At 40.4% G+C, this 25,386-nt stretch overlaps 1 long non-coding RNA gene across 2 annotated transcripts in view; it reads right to left on the reverse strand.

Moving 5' to 3' along the window:
- Positions 1 to 20,916, reverse strand: part of LOC115946643 (uncharacterized) — a 38,842-nt gene extending 17,926 nt beyond the window's left edge. Inside the window, exons 1-3 of one of the 2 annotated variants that reach the window (XR_004080692.2) lie at positions 18,760 to 18,814; positions 17,669 to 17,794; positions 4,312 to 7,982 (exon numbers count right to left, since the gene is read on the reverse strand). This is a non-coding gene — a long non-coding RNA (uncharacterized lncRNA). Of the gene's footprint in view, positions 1 to 4,311; positions 7,983 to 17,668; positions 17,795 to 18,759; positions 18,815 to 20,743 lie in introns of those variants that run through there. The other variant, XR_004080693.2, reaches the window with a different exon arrangement.
- Positions 20,917 to 25,386: the final 4,470 nt, after the last annotated feature.

Below are 25,386 nucleotides of genomic sequence, written 5' to 3' on the forward strand. Positions count from 1 at the left end.
TTGCTGCTTGCATAGCTCTGCTTCCAAGAGAATCAGTGGTCATTCAGTCAGCAGCAGTTCATTTTTGCTGCCAGATGGGAGGGAAAACCAGGCTCCGAGTTGCAGTTAGTCTCATAGCAAGCTCAGCAGTCAGAGGATGGGTCATGGAGCCCTCTGTGGATACTGAGGCTAGCTCAAAATAGCAATCTGGGGAAAGAGCTGAAAAGATTATAGTAAACATAAAAGCACGTGATCCTAAACTCTTAAACAAACAAAGTAACAGGCTATCATGTTAGCCACCTGAAATCAAGTTTAGATCTTCAAGACCCCTTCCATTTGGTCAACTAATTTTACAGATGCTTAATATTACACAAAGGAATTACCTTAAAATTCAATTGCTGGAGAGACATGTTGCACTGCCTCTAAGGAGTCTGATGCTTGTATCTGCACTTTTACAGACTAAGCATTCCTCTGCCTAACTTTCATGGTCCCAAAACTTGTCTCCTAGGTAGGTGCCTCACAGAAAGCACCTAGAAGCAATCTGACTACCTTCCCATCTATTCGCAGCTGAATCTATCCCTTGGGTGGCTGGAGATGAGATTCAGCTCCTTCTTCTGCCTGAATTAGACCAGAGAACTGGGCCTGTCTTTCCAAGGAAATGTCTCTAACCACTAGACTATAGTGTATTTTAAGCCAAAGCTTTTCCAGTCCCATATTCCATAAAAAATCAAGTATTTATTGCAGCAGGGGATAGGACCTGGGGCTCTGCAGTGAAAGTCCTTATATAATCCACCCTGTCACTGGCCTAGTTTAGGATATATCAATTTATGACCCAGACTCTCTTTTAGAAAGTCACCCAAAATTGGAATTGACTGAATAATTTAAGAGATGATTTGTAATCCCTGAGTTGGATTACTCTGATTCACAGGGATAATGTTATTTATGACTTCTTGTTCAGACATAAGGCATGAACATGTTTTAGGATGGCCAATAATTGTCCCAGAATTTGCAGGGTTTTTTCATTCTCCTGTTTTTAAGTGCCAATAGCAAAGTGACTCATGCAGTACAAAAGACAAGCTTTTAAACCAAACAGCCCAGAAAAAATTGATGAGGAGACATGCTACTGTATCAATCTCCTATTCATGTAGGTGCAGTTACAGGTTGAGCTTGGGCCCGCTGGAGAAGTATCTATAAAGGCCATTGTTCCTCTCTCCTCTTCAGACCTAGGCTCACAAAGATAACTCAGAGTCAAAAAAGATTAGGATAAATTGCATTACTTCATACTTGCCACAGGCTAAGAGCTCACACATGAGCAGTAGCTGATGCAAGGTGACTAGTTAGGCTGCCATGGCAAACTGCTTAGGATTGTGAGCCCCAATTCACAGCCACTTTTCTCTCATTCCCAAGGTCCTAAGGGAAGTCAGATACATCACTGGGCTCCCACAGTGGTACATTTCCCATAAAGATTACAGAGGCTTACTGTGATTTACACCTGTACCACATCTGACCCGCAGACCACTGCTGGGACACATTTTGTTGTAAACAAGATGCTTCCTGAGCTGCTACATTCAACTCTGGGTCTAAATCAGATTTATCTAAATTGACAGGTGTATGGTTTTAAGGTTTAATTCATTTCTCTCCCTATCCTGAACAACGTGACCCTCAAAAACTGTTCAGAGAGACATGTGTTGGACATGTGCAATCCTTTTCCTTATTATTCTGTACTTCCAAGTGAAAGGGCTTTGAGTACAATAGTCTAAATAAGAGTTAACTCCAAGATCTAAACAAATATATTGAATGATTTATTCGAGCACATCACGTTGTTCTTCCACCTCTCTGTTAATGAATGCACAGCATCACTGTGGCTGAAAGTTGAAGAGGATATTTCTTCTGGCAGTGCCCTCCAGGTCTCTCAGGCTGGCTTATCCAGCAATTGTGTTGGCATTTTGGAGTTTTTCCCAGGATCTTCTATGGCCAGGGATGCTACAGGCCATTTTGCTAAATGTCAATGCCCATTGCTGATTAATTTAAAAAAAAAAAAATCAACCTTAGAGTATTTTTTTCCTTCTTCTCCATATCAAAACCACATCTATTTAAAGGTCTTTTCAGAGGGGGTCCTGTCTTTTAGAATTAAATACCATGAAGGAGTTGTACTTGTAACCCAACTGTTCACCACTGACTTTCACATACCAAAAGATAGCAAATTTTCCTTGTCTTGCCCTCAAATCTGCAGAAGTGTTGCAACCCCTATTCAAGTACGGGCTCAGAACTCAGCTCTGAGTCATAAATGCCAGCTGCAGTAGGCAAACAGTTAATCAGATAGTAGACAGAAACATAAGTGAAACTTTTCCTCTTGTTCTACAGATCTCAGAGAGGTGGAACTCATCTAGATCAGTAAAAAAGCAAGCGTTAAGGTACAATGTTGGAGAAGGTTGCAGAAATTCCAGAAACCTTATCTCCATTCTTGAAAAAATCCAACTCCCTCCAACCACAGCATGTTGCTCGCTGTGGAAGGTCAGATGTATTTTGCCATGTACGCAAATGCAGCAGCCATCTGACAGCCTCAAAGCCGCATTCCTTGATGCCTGTGGCCATATCAAATTTTTGGGAAGACATGAGGAACCATTTCCAGGAAAATGGTGCTTCATTTACTCTTTGACTCTCAAAGAATGTTTTGTTTTCCTCTCTGTTTTGTGAAGTGCTGTCAACACTTACAGTGAAGTTTATTGTAAATACACAATAATAACAACTGCGCACATTCATCTCTGATTCAATTCCTATGTAAATTTATGTTAATATGTATGCAGATTAAGTCTGCCCCCCTTGGTCCTGGAAAGTTGTCAGAATGACACATGGGTTCTGAAAAGGTTGTATACTACTTTACTGATCTGCAGCTTTTGTATAGTATTCACTAACCAGCAACCCAACAAGAGACTGTGGATAATTTCTCTTCGCTTTTCCTGGATAAATCAGCGGAGTCTTCTTGACAGTTAAAAAACATATTCTCCAAGCTCAGCCTCTAAAACCCATGACCTGCTCATTTTTATTTCTGTTTCACAGCAGAACAAATATTCACAGGTGGGATCATTTGAGGAATGGTGTGGTACAAGAGAGTCCTGCTAGTAAGCCTTCAAGAACTGACATGCCGTTTCTAGAGAGAAAAGCAATTTTTCTCCCCAGTATTTAGTAACCACTAAGTTTAGAGTTTATGTCTAGTCCTCCTACTTTTTGCTGTTAAAATTAGTGCAGTTTCTAAGAAAGCTCAAAAAGGTCACTTAGCTTATTTTCTCCTTCTTAGCCTTTTCGCTGTTTTAACAAGGAAATACACTGATCTTCTACCTGTGTGTGCTGCCAGAACCATTCTGAGCACTCAAGTCACACCAGTGGTGAGGCAGCTGGAGTGCTACCCTTAGCTGTCCTCTGCTTTCCTGCCAGGGATGTTTGGCTATGAGTACTTTCTGGTACTTTACAGTAAATAGAAACTAATCTTTAGTTCATCCCAGGGCTGAGTCTCTACAAGACTCCCAGGCACATCTTAAATAATCACAGCGGGACATAAATTGGGACTTCAAGAGATACATGTGTTCTTTGCACAGAGATGAATTTCCAGTAATCCAAAAGGGGATGGGGAAACTGCTAGGAGAAACAGCAGGCACCACAATTGTTGGCTAGGAAGATACGCCAGACAACAAAAGTCCAATTGCCAGAAAGCGTTTATACTCCAGCAGTTCACAGCTGAGGACGTGATCCTGACCTTTGATACACAAAACGGATTTGCTTTGCAGCTGGAAATGCAGTTGCAGCACTTGTGCTTGGAGGGCAAGACAGTGCCCAGAACCGACAAAGGTGGGAGCTGAGTTGTCAGATCTGAAGTAAGGCAGCAATCTCTCTCCTGACCAAAATCACTTCCACGTTAATAATGCTTAATGGAATTAGAAGGCCAGTGATTTGGGGAAGAAAAAAAACCCAAACAAATTAACAATCAACCACCACCACCACCAAAATAATAAACAAAAAAAACCCAACCCCAAAACCCCCAAACCAAAACAAGAACATAACTGTACCCCATACAGTGAGAAGACACGTCAGTGACCCATTTATTTCAGGCCTTTCAGCTAATTTAAAGAGTGACACTGAGAAAAACCCTTCTCCAAGCTCTTCCTGCTTGACTCTGGTTTAGGGTGTTATTTCGCTCTACTTTTTAATCTCATTTTATTGAAGGCAATCTTAGCCCCAAGAGCAAAACAAGTAGAATAAAAGCAATAAAAGCCTGGAAGGAATCTGTATTTTTTCTTTGAAATAGAGCCCCATGTCAGACGGCTTTCCACATACCTTGTTTAGTGTAGGTTACATTATGGCATCCCATCAGGCCTATTCAAACCAGGTTGCAGAAGTATTGTGGCTGGGATCCAACGCTGCCTTCCTGCCTGCAGTATCTGTTGGTGGTGATTTTATCTCATTTTCTCTCTTTCCACCTCTCATGCAGCTGCCTGCCTGTCTTGATAGGACCAAAGTGTAGCTCATGGAATCTATATGATAATCACAAAAATAGTTATTTCTGCTGAAAAATGGATTTAATTCCCCCTCTAAACCTTTGTGGATTGCCAACTGGGGGTGTGAAACCAGCTGGCAAAAGATGCATTCATTTCAATTTCATGACTTTCATATACTGCAGCTTCCTGACTTTAAATGGTTCCTCCCCTCTCTAATGAGAGCACCAAGGCCTTGATTAACAGCCCTCACTTTAAACAAAGTTTTGAAGAAGCTTCTTTTCATCGTAACTTCTCTGGGCATGTCTGACAGCCTGCTTAATCCAGGGCAGCCGAATGCCTCTTCTTTCACAGCATGAGCATTTGTCAGAGATACTAGGAGTCAGGCTTCGTGAAGATTTGTATCTCTGTGTACTCTGCAAGTAACTTGCACAACAGCGTGGGAAGGAAGCTTGAAAGTAGTGCTGGTAAAACAGTGAAAAAGTATTTCATCAATGTTTTCAAAATGTAAAGGCTTGGAATGGACTCTGGTTTACTTTTTATCTCTTTCAACCTTTTTCTGATAAAATACATTTTTATTTTACTAGAAATCTTGTCTTTAGTACATTGCTAACTTTTAGTCTAGTATTTTAGAGAGATGACTAGGCAACGTGGGAGAAAAGCCTGATATATTTTTTGACAGTTAATCACAGAGAAGGAAAAGGCTATCTCTTGGGAAAGAGTCCTTCAAGCCCATCTGGGTCAGAGCCTGCAAATGATCAAATAGTGAAGTAGGATGCAAATACTCGAATCAAAGGTATTATCCATGGAAAAGTACTATTTGCTTTCAGATTCTGGCTTTTCAGATTCTTCCAGGTGTCCACTTAGTCAGTGGATGTTTAATAGTAGATGAGGGCCTTAATCATAACTAAGTCTTTGAATCTGGACTTACAGAGCATTTAAACAGGTTTTATGAGGAAGCTTGCTTGTAAAGGACTGAAGTATACATCCTCCCTGGTCATAAGGCAAGATGTTCCCTCTCTGTGACCTTGCCTCCTTTTCACTGATCTCCCCTGGAAGATGGGAGAGCAGCAAGACCCTTTCAGTACAAGACTGCTGACAGTATTTGAAGTTATGTTTAAAGTGCAGTCATATGGTGGCTGCTATTTAATACATACCCAAAGTAGACTTAAAAGCTATCTGTGAACCAACAGTAGTCATGTCAACAAAGAGCTCAGCAAAACTACATAAAAAGGTATGGCTAATTGACATGTGCTGAGGACGGTGTTGCCATAACCTTCCTGGATGCTTGTGTACCAGATTGCTGTCACTGTGGTTGCCATATGAAGGAAAACTGGCACACTGCTGCTAACTGGACAACCCCAGAGGGAATGACTGAGCATAACTCTGGGTTAGACCAGAGATTTTGTTTAACATTTAGATGAAGTTTTGCTTTGGTTATGCTTATGTATAGGTTTGCTCTTGGCAATCACAAAATTTGATTTACATTCAGCCAAAGCTGGGGCTTGGAGTGGGGGGTGGTGTGAAAATTGAGAGAAGGGCAGAAAAAACAGCCCTAAACAAAAGCTCTTGTGAAAGTGATAACATCACCAGACTAGCAAGCACACAAAAAAGAGTCAAAAATTTCAGGCGCCAAAGTCAGAAGATGCAGTTTCTTCTAGGGAAGGAATACGCGGCATCTCATTTCTGCTGCGCCTGCTGATACCATCTACAGAAAATCCATCACCAGTTGAAAGAAGGCTGCATTCATTGTCAATGCATTCCACCACTTTAGTGTCCCAGCTTTCATGAGTTTATTAGATGCACAGTCATGGATTTTTCTATGAAATAGAAAGACAATACAAGCTTCTTTATTATTGCCTTACAGAACCATTAGAAATTCTGTTCCTTTATATAACAATTTCCCTATTTTTAGTGCTTCATCTATCAACAACTACCATAAATTTACCTTAAAGCAAACTGTAGCATATATCTCTCTCTATATACCCCCCTACATGTATAAGTATACAGACACACACACAATGCATATATATATACATCTTTATACATATAAATACAAAAAGCCCAGCAGTGAATAGGTGAATTTACTGAAATAAAATAGCATATTCAGAAACAGAAGAAAATAATACTTGATTATGAAGTATTGCTGCTTATATAACAGACATCTTTCACATTTTCTTCTTCTGTCATAACTCTGTTTCTATGATTGTGATGTTTTCTTCTTGCATACCTATCCTTCAGGAAGATAGCCTTTTGGAATATGCCACTGAACTGGAATACTCACAGAAAATAATCTGACTAGTTTGCATAGAGGGAAAAAATAACTTTGGAATCAAGTGAATAGAAAGAAAGGCTAAAATAAAGCTTATATTACAGCATAGTCAGTGAAGAGTGATAATAGCTATGAAGTCTTTGTCTTTGAACAGGAGCTGAAAAGCATGAATAGGTTCAAGAAAACAGTGCCAGAATGCAACCCTGTGAAGTCGTTGTACACTTCCCATTCTTATCGTGTAATACCTCCCTCCATACATATTTGCTTGTAATAGCAGTATGAATGCAAACTTCACTCAGGGGAGGGGTAGGACTGGGAGAGCAGAGCATGCTTGAAACCTGATTTAACAGGGCTCCATCAGAGTTGTTGTCAACCCTTCCATCCCTAGGACTTGAAAAAATGGTAGGTCTCTGATCATCTTCAATAGATTCTTCTCTCTTGATTTGAATTTAGGAATGTCTACAAGCATCGTAACAATACGTTCTCATTTTCACCTAGTCAGTGCCAAGCACAATGAATAGAAAATAAACAAAATCACTGGCAAGTAATTGCTGTACCTCATAAACAGAGCATAGAATTGTTAGTCACAATTAAAGATAACAAAAGCAAGACTCTTCATCTAGAGAACCTGTGAAATTGCTGCTTGTGAAGCATCATTCAATTCTTGTCCTCAGCAAAATATGATGGGAAATGAAGCTGCTCCACCTCTTCACTGAATAAAGAGCTTTCAGCCTTTAATACAACACACAACCAGTCACAGCTCCACTAATGGATTTTGCTACTGGGAGGGATGGTGTGAGCTTCATGTCAGTATCAGTACTAGGGATTTTGTATTACAGTATGCCATTGGTGTTCTGTTAGTAGAAATATAGTGTCAAGCTCCAGACTCAAGGCTGTACATACTGTTTCTTGTATCACTTCATTATGTACAAGAGACAACTGTTATAAAAACCAATAAAGATGTACAAATCCCAGCCCAGAAGACAAGACAGTCATACAAGTCCCAAGTGTAATTCAGATTGAAACATCCGCCAATATGGCAGGCATCCCAGGATCCTAACTTATAAAACAAGTACTTCACAAAACAAAACAAAAACTGAAAAAAGATGAAAAGGAAATTAAATACTACCCCGACATCTTGGAAGGAGGCAGCACCTCTCCAGGACTTCTTCCTGAATTCAGCAGGGCTCCTTGCCTTGCTTGGATATCAAATGCAGTTTCATAAATCCATGCGTGTTTGTCTGTAACACAAAACAGTTTTTTCCATAACCAAAAGACATTTTTACTTTCCCTGACTAGTGAGGGGACAGCTCATACTGATGTTACTCACCCTTTGCCTCACAAGAAGGTTTTAATATAACAATGGAGGGAGAGTATAACTGGTGGGAAAGGAGGTAGAAGGGGAAAGGAGGGAAGTAAGTCTGAGCTTACATAGATCACTGAATGGCATTTTCTTCATGTGTTGGTGAAACTGGACCTGAAATCTGCTCTATCTCCCCAAAAAAGTCGTCTTTGTCATGAGAAAATCTTGTTTTGGCCACTCTGTCCTAAGCAGAACATGATAAAAATGATACAACATAGGTTCCTCCTCAGAACCATCATTTTCTGTCAGAGGATCTAATAGTCTAAACATTTCCTATCAGACACTTTATTCTTAGAGAAGCCTGGCTTTCTGCAAGAGTCCTTTGTACTCCAGCTGGATGTCATTACATAATTAAGCATATGAGCCAGGAGGTAGTCTTGAGCATGGCAATTTTACAATGTAAGATCAAAATGTTATTCTTCCTTTCAAAAGGTCTAGTGCCATTTGTTGTAATACCTTTATGCAAGGGATCAAATACAGTATTGATTATTCCTTATTACCTTTAAAGAGGTCAGTCAGCTTCTGGAATTCAGAAGACTTCTGTGGATCTGCGGGGATATAAGGCCTCAGGGCTTTATGACTCATCTTGACCTGAAACTTTTAAATATCACCTGCTGTCTGGATTGTTCCTGCTTGCTGCCTGGGATTTCAAAGTCTCTCTTTCCCCTTTTTTCCCCCCAAGGCATCAGTCTTACAGACACTGCCAGATGAAGAGAAGCAAAGAATGCAAAAGAAAGTGAAAGTGAGAAGACCAGGAGTTGGGAGCCCAGCTGGTATACAGCTGCTTTGCTAAGACGGAATTGAAAATGAGGATCATTATTCTGGTTCTCCATGCATCCTACTGTGTTTAGTTATTGCATCACATAGAAGATGCAATGGACATATCCTGTGACTGGCTACATTGTGCTCAACATGGGTTAACTGACTATTCAATATTCTAAAACAGGGAGTTTTTCAGCCTTTCTGTGCCAATTTGATCTTCAGCCATGTTCAAATGAAGGAATCTTTAGATGAGACTGGGGATGTCATTATGTGGAGACCCTGACAAAATTTAACATGCTATCTTTATCAAGTTAAGAAAAAAATCAATGTCGTATTCATCTAGACACTGTCTTAAAAGTTTCCATTTTCAACAACATTGCCTGTATGTTGTAGAATAAACCTCCAAGAATGCTTTTTGGCAGATGGTTAAATATTTAAGTAGTTGGCCACAGATTTTTTAAAATTGGGATAATTAGAAGACTTGAAGCAGTTAATATTTATTAGTCATGAAGAGTTTGACAGATTGGATGTTTTCCTACCCACACATTTTTTCTTTAGTATAAAAAAATATATATATACATATTGTCATTGTATATGAAACAAGCTCTTATATGGAGGCAGAAGTAAAAGGCATGGACTTCCCATGTTTCTCATTCTGACACACGGAGATTAGCGGCTGCCATTTAATCCAAGAACATGCCAGAAAACAACAAGGAAATGTAAAGGTCTGTGTGGAAATATGTCCAAGTCTGAAAGCTAAGGACTGATTCTTTTGCACCACTTCAGCTTTCATTATAAATTATAGTGTCTCTAGGAAGGTTGCAGGGCTACTCCAGTCACCAGGGATTATGAGACAACCTACTTTCTATTAGATTTGCCCATTCTCTTGATTTTTCTTGCAGGAGAATAGATGCATGGAGCAAAGCAGATCAGTTCTGTGGCACTCCAGAACTGCATAGAAGACTCCTTAAGTAGTGACTTAAACCAGCAGACTGGAGGCCAAGAACAGACAAATTACTAAGGCTTCTCTAAGGACCAGTTTCACCTGATATGTCCTCTTTTATGTGTTCAGAAATCTGGCTGAAAAGAAGCATTGAGACATTTGCCTGGGCTTGCTATCTGCCCCACAGACAGGCCTGAGCAACAGCAGTAACATGCTTCTCACTCGGCTGCAAATCCAGCTATGCTAAACACATCAAGGAACATATCTCAGCACTTCCCATGTCAAGTCAGGCCAATGCAACTGCACTAAGCCAATAGCCAACCCACATGGTCAGCAGGCTGAATGACATTAGTATGGACATATGGGCATCTGCACAGCACATACATGGTAGGTCTACTGTGTTGCCCATCTGTTAGAGTGTCAATATACACAAGTGTTTGAACACTATCTGTGTGCAGACAAAGCCTTGTGCAAGGGACATGCACATTGCTGATGTATAATAGAGCAGCTGCTTAAAACTGTTACCTTCTTTTGTAAGACTGATGCTGACTTTGCCAGTGATTCAGGAAACACATGAAAGTAGAACCAGTGTTATACTATGCAACTGACTGGCTAGAAAGAGATGCATCTCTATTATATCTACCTCTCTTTTCTTAATGGCACTACTGAATGGTCAGTACATGTCCCAGTATAAAAATGCCCTAGGTTCCTTTACATTCAAAGGCAAATAAAAAGTAAAATAAACCCAAGCAAGCCATCTTAGCAATTACATTTGCATGTATCCACATGCAGCATTAGAAAGAATAGGTGTGTAGGATTAACTGTGGCAGGCAGGGGATGAGTAGAAAGGATTTTCATCAGTGTTAACCCAGCAAAGACAAGGGCAGACAGTAATATACAATGTACCTGTTATAACCCTTACCTGGTACAAACCAGTAGGGCAGGACCAACTGCCCTGGCAGGCTGAACACAGTCCTGATCAGCAGTCACCCCTGCACTGCCCTCAAGGAACCCAGGAGACAGATTGGAAAGCAGCCTTGGATACTGACCTCTGCCAATGCCAGCTTGCTCTCTTGCTCTCTAAGGGGATGGTACCTAGAGCAGAGTGATCCCCCAGCTACAACCTCTTTTACAGCCAGCACAGATGAAACCACTGAGGGGATATTTCTTTATCCTAAAATACTTTTAAGGTCCATCCCTATTGTGTACAAAAATGATAGGATATTCTTTCAGTTTTTTTCCCTGTATTAATATTATTTTTGAAATATTTTTCCCAGTGCCTTCTTTTCAGACAATAGCAATTCATGCTTTATTTATCTCATTGCTATAGTGAGACTCTGGAGGACTGGAAAACTGGTCGGGTTATGAGATACAATGAAAGCAAAACCTATTTTAAATTAACAAAGGCTCAGAAGTTTCAAGCTTTCATAGGCTTTCTTTGATTGCTAAAAAGATTGTTGGAGAAAGTCTGTTAAAGTTTCAGTGTCTTTTCTCTTCAAGGAGGGATCCACAATCCTCAGATCTAAGAGCTCCAGCAAGACTCACTGCAAACCAGAAGACAAGACAAGAATAGAACCTAGCAATAAAAAAGAAGCCGCAACCTTTTAAAAAACAAATATCACAGGATTCCTTTACGTACCATAAAGAAATGAAATGGAAACAAACCCACATTGTTTCCTCTTCAAGTACCCAGAAGAAAAATCTGCACCTTAAAAAGGTTTGACCTCAATATAGGCCATAATGTAAAAATGTTAGGATCTTGGAAACTTGTGCTTTTCCTGGATTGAGGCCCAGATTTTGTAATATATCTTGCCTGTTACTATTTTTCTTGCTTCTTCCAAAGTAGAAAAGGCTCTTTTGAAGAAACGTGTTTTCTAGACACTTTAATACAACAAAGTTGGGGTCTGTTGAAATACTTCAAGTTTGATATATACACATATAGTTGTAACACTTTCTGGATATAAGCCAGCATTGCCTGTCTGGATCCAGTTCTTACTATCAATATGTTGTGAGAGTGGTCTCTAGACAGAGTGGTCTCTACCCTGACATGCAGAGTATATGCTAGGCCAGATGGATAATACTAAGACTTGCTGTGCCTTTATCTTCACCGCAGTTTTAATGAGCAGCACCTGAAAGAATGTATGACCATATTCAGATCTTCTGCCTTAGTGAAAAAAGGACTGCTAGCATGCACTGGTAGAGCATCACATCAGCTTGGAAAAGGAACTTTTTCTTACTTCACACAAAGAAATCTGTCAACAGTTTGATCCAGAGATTATCAATGGGATGACTACACTTTTAAAGGCCATTTTGCTCGGCTGGCCACAATGTGCTTTTGCACACTGACCTGCTCTTCTGTTGCTGGGCTGAGCTGAAACTGTGATTGCAAACCATTAAGCCTACTAAGCACATGGACTGTCATGTACATCCCTTTGCTTACTCTTTTTGCTATCTATAGAATATGCATGCAAATAGTTCACTGTATGCTATTTCATACCATTTGACTGAGAGCATCAGATCAGCTGAGTCTGATTAATAATTTTCCTCCACATATACCTCTAAATCCAGCTAGAAAAGGTCCAGCTATACAATAATTCATGTTTACTAGGCCCACTAAAATTAATTCCTGCCATATCTTATCAAACAATCAGCCATGAGAGAAAGTTTTCCCTACTGGAACACACATAAGTCACTAACTTTTGTGGGTATGAATTGAAAGCAATTCCTTCCCCACCTTCCAATGTTTGCTCAGGTGCAGTTTGGTTTCCACGTGAACTGATTCAGGAGAACCTGCCTCAACCAGCAAGCTAACAGAAGTCACCAACCAACTTACGCTGAGTACAAACAAAATCCTCATCCTGCAAGAGTGCTACATGAAAGTACATTACACAAAACCATCTTCATATTTGTGACTTATGGTAAGTCCTTTAAGGATGACTACATTTTTAATCAATGAGCAAGGCATGCAGTATGTAAAGTTCACGCTAGCTTGAGCGGCAGCGGACTGTGTTTTTCCCCTGGTGAACAACCCCCTTGTAGCCCACGAGCTTTAGCTGGTGAGGTTATGCAGCCTGCCTATTAGGACTGCTCTCAGCCACATGCCTGACTGCACTCTCAAGTCTCAGGGCCAAGAGTAAACTTTAAAGGAACCCTGCCAACTAAATGTAAGCAGGAAACAAAGACTGTATTTTAACCAAAGCAAATGTGATCAGAAATGTTCTCTTGATGCTGGTACCAATAATTATTTTTATTATGTTGCACTCAGTAAAGATGGCTTTTAATTGAATTTGAATATTAAAATCTGTCATGAAAATTAAGCTATCTGGAAATTAGAATTGACCAAATTGTCCACTGGCCATTGGAAGTAAATTAAGTACATTTTACTGGTGGTGAAAAGTAAGCCTCATTTCAAAAGACAATAAAGATTTTCTGTGCCAAATGTTTTATAGTCTTGTTTTGTCGATCTTACAAGGGGAAGAAAAAAAAAACCCAAACCAAAAAAAACAAAACGCCTAAATGGTGTGGATTATCTACAAAAGGCAAAGACAAAACATTGCAGAAAGGTCATCCCAGATGAGTTCCAGTAAACATTTTTTATCGTATCATAGTCCAAATAGACTACAGCAGGTTGCAGAAAACATATTTGAGGAATGACATAAAGAATTTTATAGAATGTACTTAAATGAATTTTTGTACTCTCTCCATTTTAAATATAATTGTTTCAGTCTTCAGTTCAGATAAAATAATGCTTCAGCTCCACAGTTTAACTGTTCTGCTGGATTGGGACCCTACCTACAATGAATCTAACTGCACAGACAGACTCCAAAGAGGTTTTCTGGATTTAAAAATGTCAACATTTTCAATTCCTTTATCTTGTTTTTCTTTCCAACATTAAAAGCAAGTGGTGCACATACTATTAGGAAGCTCCTCTCCAGTGCTCAAAGGACCTTGATTCTAATCTTGTCATGCCACGAAACAGCTAAAAGCTATGACAGGGAGATGGTCATATATTTATCAGAGACTGCCCAGAGCTTCTAGTGCAGTCTAGGCAGTATACTATCAAGAATCATGGAAAAAAATTTAGGGTGTCCAAAACAGATACTGGGTTACCTCCTACACTGCACCAACGGATTTCTTGGAAACAGATCTTGTGGGAATGCATTGGATTAATTTCTCCTGAGGACTTTTAACACCCTCCTGAAAATCTCAGGTATGTGCTGAACAAAAGGGAGAACAAAGCACTTTGCCCTAAAAAGCCCTTTGATCAGATGAACTTTTGCTTAAAAGAAAAGCTAGAATGTGACCATTCCAAAGGGATCCTGGTAATTTCAACCATGATTTCCATAACTCTGTGCCTTATAATTATGCATTTCAAAGTCATCTAAAAGAACCAATAAAGTCAGATTGATTATTTGTATACATCACTATGAGACATTATCACTCAATGCTGCCAAACCCAATTCCATGCCAGCCCTTGATCTAAAATTAGACTAAGGACAAGGAAGTGTTCTTTCCTCTACAATGATCACCTAAACCTGAATGAGCCAACAGAGGCTGAGAGTCTGAAAAGCTGTCAGTACCAATGGGTGATTACTGATGAAAGACCTCATGACAAATAAACAGGCCCCTCAGGACTTCCCTGAGAACATACACAAATTTCAGCACCCAGTAAGCAAGGTGCTCATAATATCCACTAGGGATAAGACTTGAAATTTACTCAGAGAAGGTAATTAGGCAAGGAAGACAGACATCTAGTGCAGCAGCTTGAAGCACTGAGAGTGGTTCTGGTTCCCCAGAAACCATAATCAGCCATAACAGAAGTAGAAAACATTCTGCACTGGCCTATTCTCTCTGCAGTTTCTCCTCTGGGAAGAACAGGGATCTCACAGTCTCAGCCCCTGCAGTTCTTCCCAGCCTGAACAGTGCAGAAAGTTTCAGCCCTGTATCCAGGCGGAGGTAGCGCCAATTAACCGAGCTCATTTCTCAGAAACATGCATGCCATTTCACAGATACTGAGTGGAGGTCAAGGAAATGTCTTTTGGCTCTGACTTCCACAGGCAGTTTTAGCATTTCTTCACACCCATGTGATTGCACTTGGATGTGAGCACTTGCTTTAAGTCAAGAATCTGTTTGCTGCTCTGTGGAAGGCAATCCCTTCCATATAATCACAACCTAACATAAATGTAGGTGAGCGCTAGGCTTCCACCACAGCTACTCCATGTGGGACCACCTGTGAGAGCTTACACTAAGCAAAGGATTGTCCTCATCCAACTTCACAACTGCTCAGCCTGCTACCACCTTAAATTACAAGATTTGTACATGTGTTATGTAGGGACATATGCCTCACGTTATTTTCTATGCAGGCTTCATGTACACACAGCATGCGTAGGCCTAGATCCATGAGTGTGTGTGCATGCGGATGGATAAACAGATAATCTGGAATCATTTCAAAGCAAGTGAAACATTTTTTCTCTTTCTTTCTTTCTAGTTGTTTCACAACAACTTGGCCTTGGGATCTTCCAGGGAGCTGCGTGTATGAGTGACATACTTGCCTGTTTTTACAGCTCCTGCCTTATGTCAATTCAAGCATCTTTCCTACACCTGGAGGAGTTCAGCAAACATCAGCTCACAGGTGTCACCCTCCATTGGCTGAAGGCTGGCTCCAGAGAGTCTAGCCAATATCTGCTTTGGCTATTAACAGCCTTGGAGAGTCCAAGCTCAGTGTGTGTGGGGAAGCAGGGGGAGGAGAGGTGGAAGGAAAAGGAAAGGGGGGGGGGGGTACATGTATGTGCATGTGCATTTGCTGCTGCTTTAACTTTCCATCCATTTAAGAGTTTAAATACTAGTCAAGCACTTAAAATAACATTAGGACACATTCCAGCTTTCTCTGCCAGTCAGAAGGAAAAAAATGTTTGAAACCCTGCATCTCAGCACCCCAAGGGCTTTATGATTTGTTAGGTTTAGTAGTTCAGAGGATTAAAAAGACAGAAATATTAGTAGAAAAAGAAGAGGAAAAAGTCAATGTATTCACTGAAGCAAATCTAATGGGTTGCTGGGCCACAGAAGAAAAGGTTCTACTACCTGACTGAATCTTATTTATATTTCTTGCTCCACAATAAAAAATAATTTTCTAGACATTCCCCCCCCCTTTTTTTTGCTATGCTAGTCACATTTCCTAAATCCTTTATCAACGGCTGCTCTGCATATGAATGGGCTGTAATTGAACTGTCACATTCATGAAGGTCAGTAACCTTTCATTAGGAAGAATGTGTCTTTCTTGATAAATTGGAAAGTCCCTGAGGATTTGAAAGCATTTTTTTTTATTTCATTCTTTCAAATATACCTAAAAAATCTAACACAGATCTTTCTCTTGCCCTCTTTTCATAGCACTCTGACAAACCTCTTGTCTTTGTCTTTGTCTTTGTCATAGGCAGTTCCATGCAAAATATTCAATCACAAGCTTTCACTATGACCTTCTTATAAGCAAAACGGGAAGCATTAGCCCTCCCCAACCTCTTGCTTTGAATTGCAGATAGCTGATACATCTGCTTACAAAAAAAAAAGAAAATAAAAATTAATAAACTAAACCAAAACCTTGAGATAAGAGGTTTCATGGTGTTCTTGCTTCTTCAGACTAGCTTATCTTCTGTAAAGTAACTTAAGTCAAACTGTGTTGGTGCTAGTATGTCTGTCTATCTTTTTGGTGTGTCCATTTATCTGCAGAGATGGACAGGCAAACACCTCACGTGGTGACAGGCTGTATGTGAAAAACAAATTGTGAGAAAGAACTGTGCTTAAAAAAATACTTAGTACTGTAGCATTTTTCAATCTCTGCCACAGGTTAGCTCCATACAACTCAGTCTTCCCTATCTAAGGAAAATAAGCTCTTCAGAGGAGTGTTTTTGCACCTTGGTCTGCACCCTAACACGGCAGGGTCTTTAAAATAATCTGTGGCTGCCAAATTCATAACTACTGCCAGAAGCTTGATTCCTCCTCCAGATTTTGATCAGAAAGCATGTAGCAGGATGCATGGAAATGTGTTGAGCTTCCCACCCTTACCAGTGCAAAGGTTCCTTCAGATGTCTTAAAAATACTACCAGGGCTGGTGATCACAGGGACAGAAACCATCTGTTCCTGTAAATCCCAAGACTAGGCCATGTTCTAGCTAGCTAAGCCTAGGGCCTGTCTTCAGTCAGTTGACTAGCTTAATGTCAAGGGGTCAGAAAAAAAGGCAGCTTGGTGACTGTCAGTCATTATCAGGATAGCAACACCAGCATGAAAAAGGGGAGTCTTGATAAATGGAAGAAATTGAAGCATCTGGCCTTTCATGTTAGCTAGTCAAATACTTCAAGAAGTAACATGAATTACTGTGAGAAGACCATCCTTTATAGTCAGCACCAACAAAATTGTGGTGATTGAAGATTCACCACTTTAAGATGGAATATAGAGGGAAAAGGGACAAGGTATAATAACAAAGCAGCTGGAGTCCTTTAATGGTGCAGGCCACACTGGAAGCTTTTCAGCTGGAAAGACGAAAGAAGCAAAACATTTCTTTTGATTTTTGCAGGAACAGTTGAAGAATGAACGCTATCATTAATTAGGCTTAAGTTACTTTTCTGAAACCCTCTCTCAACTAGCAGACTTCCATTGAGTTTATGTGCCCAGCTTTGAATGGGAATCCTTTATGGCAGCGCCACAGTATGGCTCTTATATTAGTAAGGGAATCCATAAAAAACTCTCCCAAAGCAAAAAAAGAAAGGTGCTACCTGACTTCCATATTAATGTCCTTCTGCAGCAGCAGGAGTGTGTCTGAATTTATATGGAAAGGGTCTTTATTTAAAACTGAGATGTCCTCTTACACTCCCATTATGCCACCTCTCTGTAGACACAGAATTCACGGTTGAGGCTAGCCAGGTGTGTTCAGAAGCATAAATCAGCCTAGGTCATAATCAGAATTCTCTCAGCCACTGTTGAGATACGGGTACCTGTGATAAGAGTGTAAAGAAAAAGGTCAGCTTTCATTAGTGGCTAAAAGTATGTGACAAACACTACCTAGGACTCTAAAACAACAGAAAAGCCTTTAGAGACCATCACTTTCAGTGTCAAGTTCAGGCTGCCCAGTGGAAGAACCTAACTTAGAAACCCATGCTTCAATGGCATCTAAGGCCAATAAGCAAGGAATGATTCAGGTTCCTACCTTTTGCAGCAGCAGTCACAATGCATCAGGCTGGCAGGACTGACCTCTCTACCTTGCCTAAGTTGGGTACCAAGATGACTTTTTTTTTTTTCCCACTGACTGCACAGGAAGCCAAGGTCTAGCAACTTGGCATAACATGGTCAGAATTGCTCACCAGTCTCTTGACCTGACATGCTGTCATTGCTCCCATGTTCCATAGCAGGCAATGGGAATACAGCTCACAGTTTCTAGCTCTCAGTGTGATCCTTGCACTCTGGAATAAATAGATAAATTGAGTGGTGCTTTCCAACTGTACATCCGGAGATGACTCTGTAGTGAGCCCTATTTTGAAGGCAAGAACCTGACTGCTTTACTGGCGAGAGAGACTAGTAAACAAAGAAGAAAAGCAAAGTCATGTTTTAATGTAAAGCACAGCTTGTGGACCCGTTTTTCCCAGAGTTAATTTGGAGATCACTGCTGTTTTAATCTCCTGCAATGTATGTGGGTGTGCCAGTGATCTGGAGAATGGCTTCATGCAAGAGCCCAAACATTCAGATTCCTTCAGTTGCCAAGAAAACAGAATTAACTGCCAGTCAAATCAATTCAAATGGAAGACCACAATCTTGGAAAAGAAATATCATAAAATTAAATATTTTTAAAGATATTTTCCAGCATGCCTGGCTCCAAATACCGCTGGGCAAACACTTCTTACAGTGCATTGTTATTTCTCAGATAAAGGGTTAATAGCCAAGTAGGTGTGTGGTAACTACTTACTAATCTCTGGTGAGATTCTCTTCTGATTTCAGCTCCTGTGGCTCCTGTCAAGAATGTCCAAATTTCTTTCCTCAATTGAAATTGAAGGTAGCTCCCTATACCTCAGTACTCAGGTTCATACACACCTAAATCTTTTTGTATATCAAGGAATCCGGATTCCATTATTTCAGTTCAGGACTGTCTCAAACAAAGCTCTGATAACTGCATATGGAAAAAGCAACAGAGTGGCAAATCACCTCATTATGCATATATATCTCCAGACCAAAACAATGAGGCTTCTCAAGCACTCTGCACTGTGTATAAAGTAAAAAGTGATTAGAGAATTTGTTTAGAAGTGTGTTAAGCATTTTCCAGGCAGGCGGTGAATAAATCCATTTTACCACTTCATGGCTTTACAAAGAAGCCCATCCATTAACATGGGAACCCTCTTGTTTGCATTTCTTAACAGCTGACATTTGTACCTTTCCAAGGAAAGTGAAGGGCATCTCATTGCCTCATTGTTTAAATCAGTGTGGAAATAATGGGGATGATAGGGAATTGGAGCTAATTTCCTTTGTCTCCTATTCAGCAGATAATGGTGGTATGTGCGGGATGTTAAAGGCCAGGCAGAGGAGGTGACCTGAAGATGACTTCATTCTTAGGAGGTTTATCAAAGGCTCCTGTCAGTCAAATGCATGCTGAGAGATTGGGGACCGGCCATCTGGTCCAAAGTTAATCAAAGAGGAAAAAGAAAAGTGAGGAGGTGAAAAATCCCCCTGTCAGCTTTGTGCAAGGTGGAGGGAGATGCAGACAGAAGAGGGAACGCCTGTGCTTCAACAGCCCAGCACCCAGGCTGGCTGGCCATGCTGCATGCAGAGGAGTAAACGCAGCAGAGTAGGGTGAAGGACTGTGGGGGAAATAGGAAAGATAGCATTGTTTTGGATTTTCGCTGGGATGATCCCACACCAGTTTTAAGTGGCAAGCCTGAAGGTCACTGCTGCTGTTAGCCATGCAGAGCAGAGGCACGATTGTTTCACTTGTCCTCAGAAAAAAGGGGGAGTGACTGACTCACAGTAGGGAAGCAGTGAAATATAAAATACAGGGTTTTCTGTCAGAGAGCCAGACTTCTTTCCTTGGAGTTTTCTTTTTTGAAAGCAGGAAGAAGAGGTACAGCCATGCCAACTTCATGCCCTGCAGATATAAGCTTCCCCAGCTCCTCACCTTCACCCCTTCCACCCACTGGGCTCACAACCAGGTGTCCTGCAGGCACTAGCTGCTTCTGAGGGATTTGTGTAATTGGCCTATAATGGCTTTCCTGTCAATACTGACCCCTGTACAATTTTACACTGTGTGGAAGCTAAGAGGGGTATAGAGAGGGTATTTAACAACAAAGGGTTTGGTTTACACTGAAAAGTTGTCACATAATGCTTGTAAGTAAGACTGAAGACACCAGACAACTGAAATACTGTTTAAATGTGTTACGTAAAAATACATGATTGCACCATAGATGCATTCTGAAGTAAAACACCCGAGTATGACAGCCTGTTAGTCTGATTTCCGTAACCAGCCCTGCTCAGCTGCTCAAATCAGCTAAATAGAGACATATTTTCAAAACTACAAACGTCCAGATTGTGAATCCCTCCCTCACGCTGGCATGTAGTCATGCTAATGAGTAGTCTCCTCGACTCCAGGGGAAAAATTATTGCCAACAAAGGTTTCACAATTCCAACCCTAAACATTTCTAAAATGATTAATCAATGTGAGCTGACTTGAAAAGAAAGGGGAAAAAAAGAAGGAAAAAAAGAAAAAATATATAGAGAGGGGAAGGTTCTTCTGAAGGGCTGCAAATTAAGGCTGAGCACTAGGAGATGTTATTCTGGACATAGGCAGAGCAAGGGATGAATGTGCTGCCTCAAGTACACACACACACACACCACCACCCCTGGACAGAAACATGCTAAAACTAGAGAGAATGAGAACAAAAGAGTTTGGCTGCTTCATATACCTGGGGGCAGGATTCACTTCTCCATTAAATTTCCATTCTCCTTCCTCCTTAGGTCGAGGTCCAGTCAGGCCCCCATGGAGAGGAACATATGGAAAACAGTGGCAGTGAGTTCTGCTCTATCTGAAGCTTTGCTGGGCTGAGCCACCTCTGATTCCCTGTTTGGGAGCATCACCTTGCATGGCCAAGAGCTGTAAAACAGAGCTGAGAATAGCAAGTGGACACACACAGGGCTTTAAAAAACAAACTCAAACCTTTACAAACCCCCTAACCCCAAAGAACCTCTGCTAAACAGAGGATTTCAGCCAAGAACATACAGCTCTGTATATGCACAGTACATACACAGCTATACAAGTCTTACTGCCCTCATATTTTCAGCGAGTTTTTAAAAGAGCAAAAAACCTGCTGTACACCAGGCAGCTAGAAATAGGCACAGGCAAAAGCGTGGAGATTGGAAGGCCTTGGATTTTCTTGCTGCTAATGGCTGATATGACCCTTATGCATGGGAATAAAAGTTATTGAAGAATCTCATGGGCATCAAACATGCACTGGAATTTTACTTACCCTGACTTGTATCTGATATCTACTGAACTTCCTTCCCTGAGCTGTGATGAGTTCAGAAGGGAGGGAGTTAGTAGCAGTAAATTTTGTTTTGTTTTTTTAACTGCACAACTCTGCATCTGAGAGAAATATGACTAAGAAAATGATCTTTCCCAACCCCTGGAAAGAAAATGCAGCCATGTGGATCCCAACATAAAAACAAGCATTGGCATGTCTGAAATGCTGTGCCTGCTATAATTAAAACACAAGCAACTACAAAACAACTCTGCTTCTTTCTTTACAGCATGAAACCTGCATTAGAAATGGGCTGACAGAAAAGATAGCAAGGAAGTTTCACCAGAAACCTGCTATACCCTGGATGACTTAGGGTTTTCTATCAGGCAGCAAGCCATTACCATATATTTGATTCCCTTTGCCCAGTTCATACTGGATCTTATAGGAGGAAAAAAAGCTTTAGATTTAACTGTGTCTGCGAGGATTCCTAGTCTAACACATTGTTTAGATACACAGGCGTGAACACACTTTCTTCAACATGTCCTCCTCCTTCTCATGGGCTTGAAATAATTTGACATGCCAAGTTAAACAATGCCTTAAATGAAACAGTAGCTCCAGTTTCTTCAGTAGCTGAGATTGTTTCCAAAATCAGGTAGGGGATTTAGCTACACAACCCTAAACTGATGGAGGATAAGTGACTACATCTCCTTGAAGAACCTTTTCAACTTTCTTCTCTGTTAAACTGCACGGCCAATACAAGCATGCTGAACACACACTTTAATGATTGCCACAGAAATAATTCACAGAGAACCAGTTTTCCTTTGAAACACTTTAGAATAACAAGGAGTTGGGGGAGGGAAGTTATCAGGATGCTGGAAAGCACTAATACAATTTATTAGACAAACCCTGTGTGGATGCAATGGCAGGTCTGCTATCAAAGGCAAAAACCTTCAGGCATTTTACATCCCATAATCCCAATGAAAGCCTGTTTTTGCAGATACCCTGCAGTTCATGAATCACTGGCTATAGCGTACAAAATCCCCTATTTAAGTAATTACAGTACAATACACAAATCTGCACAGTAGCTGATGTTATATAAAATATTCCAAGGCAGTCTCAAAACCACAACTTTAGAAGAAAAATCCCAACTGGAAACAAGTGTCTTTCAGTAAGCATATTTTATGAAGTGGGGGATGCTCTGATCTGATCATATTAGGTCTGTCATGCGGACAGGAAGAGGTATGGCAATACAGGGATGCAGGTGAGCTGCGGACAGAGAATGGCTTCTGTCTACAGACATTGTTTTCCATGTGTTTTCATTTGGGTTTCACCTCACCCTCAGTCTCCCCATTTTTACATTGTTGGCTGGTTTTGTCATCGCCACCTTGGTTTTCAAACATCAAAGAACACAGAAAGATCTCAGATATCAACCCTGGCCTTGGCAAGGCACGGCTCCAATATTGGGCTAGGTTCTATTTCTTCAGCAGAATCAACCAAAAGCGTGGTATTTTAAGATACCTAAATTCCATCAGGCAGTATGAATTCTCACCTCTGCAATCGGTTCTGATTTATCTCCATGCCTGGCCACTTCAGCTTCTATGTTCAGCAATAGTGAAGATAGATAGGCTTTCTTTTGTGAAGAGCCCTTAGTTGCCCAACTTTGGTTTCACCTACAGACAACATATTTTGACAATCTTATACCCTCCAGTCGGTCTGTAAGTCAGATTTGCAGTAACAAATGGATGTCATTTTTCCAAGTCACTTCCAGATCAGACTAGCAACTTTCAGTCATACCCACATAACCAGAGCACCAATGAAAAAGGATAGAGAAGGGCAGAATTGCATTATGATTTACAGAGCATGATAAATGTTTTCAGTTCAGATTAATTAGAAAATGTGTTTTACTTCTGACAACTTAAGATCTAGCAAAGGTCACAGCAGAAAAAAACAATCTGAACTGGAAAGTGAGCATTAATTTGATTGTAAGAGTTGTCAGCTTCCTCTCTCAGAAGTACATAGTTCTCCTTCAGTCATGGTTTTAGGAATGTTGATCTGAATGAGATTTAGCATTTTCAGATATCTCCAGACAAGGTCCAGCTCTTCATTGCAAACTTTATCTACTTGTTCTTGTTGCAAGGAATCTGCAGAACAATTGGAACTTGCAAAAAGAAAAATTATAATGGCCTGTATATGTCAATTGACATTTTGGAGCTGGTTTATGAACTGGAAATCTTTCTCCAAAGTATTTCACTACAGCCCAATAAAACGTTACATGCTGGCAGAATTTTATCCTGTTAAAATTGGCAAAGATTTCTTCACCAAACAGTAAGTTTTGTCCAGGTTAAATTTACTTTCATACTCCCCCAAAAATCAATGTAATTGCTCAGGTGCAGGGTGACAAGTTCCTGAAACAGTCCAAATCAAACGACCCACAGCAACCAAGGCATGCACAGCAACTACACATTGAAAACAGGAAGGAACAGCAATTATCATTTCATGCAAAGGCTGTCTGTGTTAGGTTTGTGTGGAGCTCCCAGAGCAGGCTATTAAATGGGACATAAGGTTTTGTTTGAGGAAAGGCAGAACCATGATGCAGAAGGCTTTCCTGATTTAGGTGTGCCTTTTGCTACAAGCATCAATCACAAAGAATGCAAACGGTTTGAATTAAAGACGCAGTAAGGATTTTGGCAGAAATTTGGACTGCTCTATATGTGGGATGCTATGATTCCTTGAGCTGCAATTCCCTAGGATGCATTTCACCTAGCCAGCACCTGACAGGAAATATTTAGGAGGTTATAAGTCTTCTTTAGAAGAAAATTACAGCAGAAAGTGGTCCAATATAACAACTAAAACATAAGAAAAAGGTTTCTCACAGTTTGTGTTCTAGGTGCCCAGCTGAAATCCTGGCTCCATAAAAAACCTTTTGCTGTGCACTTCTAGGAGGCCAAGTTTGTCAAAGTCTAGCTAGCTTTCATATATATTTGACTTGCTATGTTGCCTAGCACCATAGTCAAAGAAGAATAGATTCAATCTCACTGTGAAGATCAAACACAGTTTTCCACCAACATGGAAAACTGGTTTGCATAGCCCTATGTACCCCATCAGACAGTCAATCAGTTTTACAAAGAAAGTGTCCCCACCTTTGTCATTTACTGGATTTATTTGCCAGAGTCAGGGAGACCGAACTTTGAGACTATTTCTTGACATAGTTTATGTGTTGGTGCTGATTTTTTTTTTTCTCTGAAGAGTTTTATTGACTCAACAGAATAACTAGATTTTTTGATTCTGGGATCATATTACTACACCATGACAACTGATTTGAGTTGCACCCCGGTATCTAACCATTCCTTTTCATATGCATATAGTTAATTTTATGGCATTATTTTAAAGAACAGTGCAGAAGTTCCAGCTTTATGGAAAAGCATAGTTGTGGCTGTCATGCAGATGTTTTGCTAAAATAACCTGACTCACAATCAAAGTGGTGGGAAAGAAAAGGTGCAGCCTATTCACTTCTATCATTCTATGCCAGTTTAAAAAGCCAAAATTGCAATTGTCAAAATTGCAGCAGCAATAGAATAGATAAGATAGCCAGTATCTTCTCCTTGTCTTCTCAGCATCTAGGCACAATAAACAAGAAACAGCAACAAAAGTTTTAAAAGCAGGGATTTTTTTTCATGAGGCATGTCCAATGCCTAATACCTGCTTTTTTCCTGTGTTCATGGTCAAACTATCAATGTGAATGAGCACTGAAATGAGTAGGCATCCTGGTACAGTGGATGAACTCATGATTCATGAATGAGATTAGACCAGAGCTTCCAGGAAAAAAAAAAAATGACCTTAATCTATGCCTCTTGTACTTCCTCTTAGCAGCCGTCCCTCCAAAATACAGAGAATGAAATGATCATCAGAAGAAAATAGCATAAAAAGAAAGATAAAATACCCCACAGCTCTGCTAATCACTTGGAATAGTTCTGTATCCTAACTGAAAGAGGGATTTTGGGTCTATTGTGGTGTATTATGTGACTTCAGGAAAATGAGATTGGAAGGTAAATATACAAAGTGGGATTTAGCAAGGTGCTGGGTGAAGAGGG

Source organism: Melopsittacus undulatus, chromosome 1 (assembly GCF_012275295.1).
Source record: "Melopsittacus undulatus isolate bMelUnd1 chromosome 1, bMelUnd1.mat.Z, whole genome shotgun sequence".
In the NCBI taxonomy this organism is placed as follows: Eukaryota; Metazoa; Chordata; class Aves; order Psittaciformes; family Psittaculidae; genus Melopsittacus; species Melopsittacus undulatus.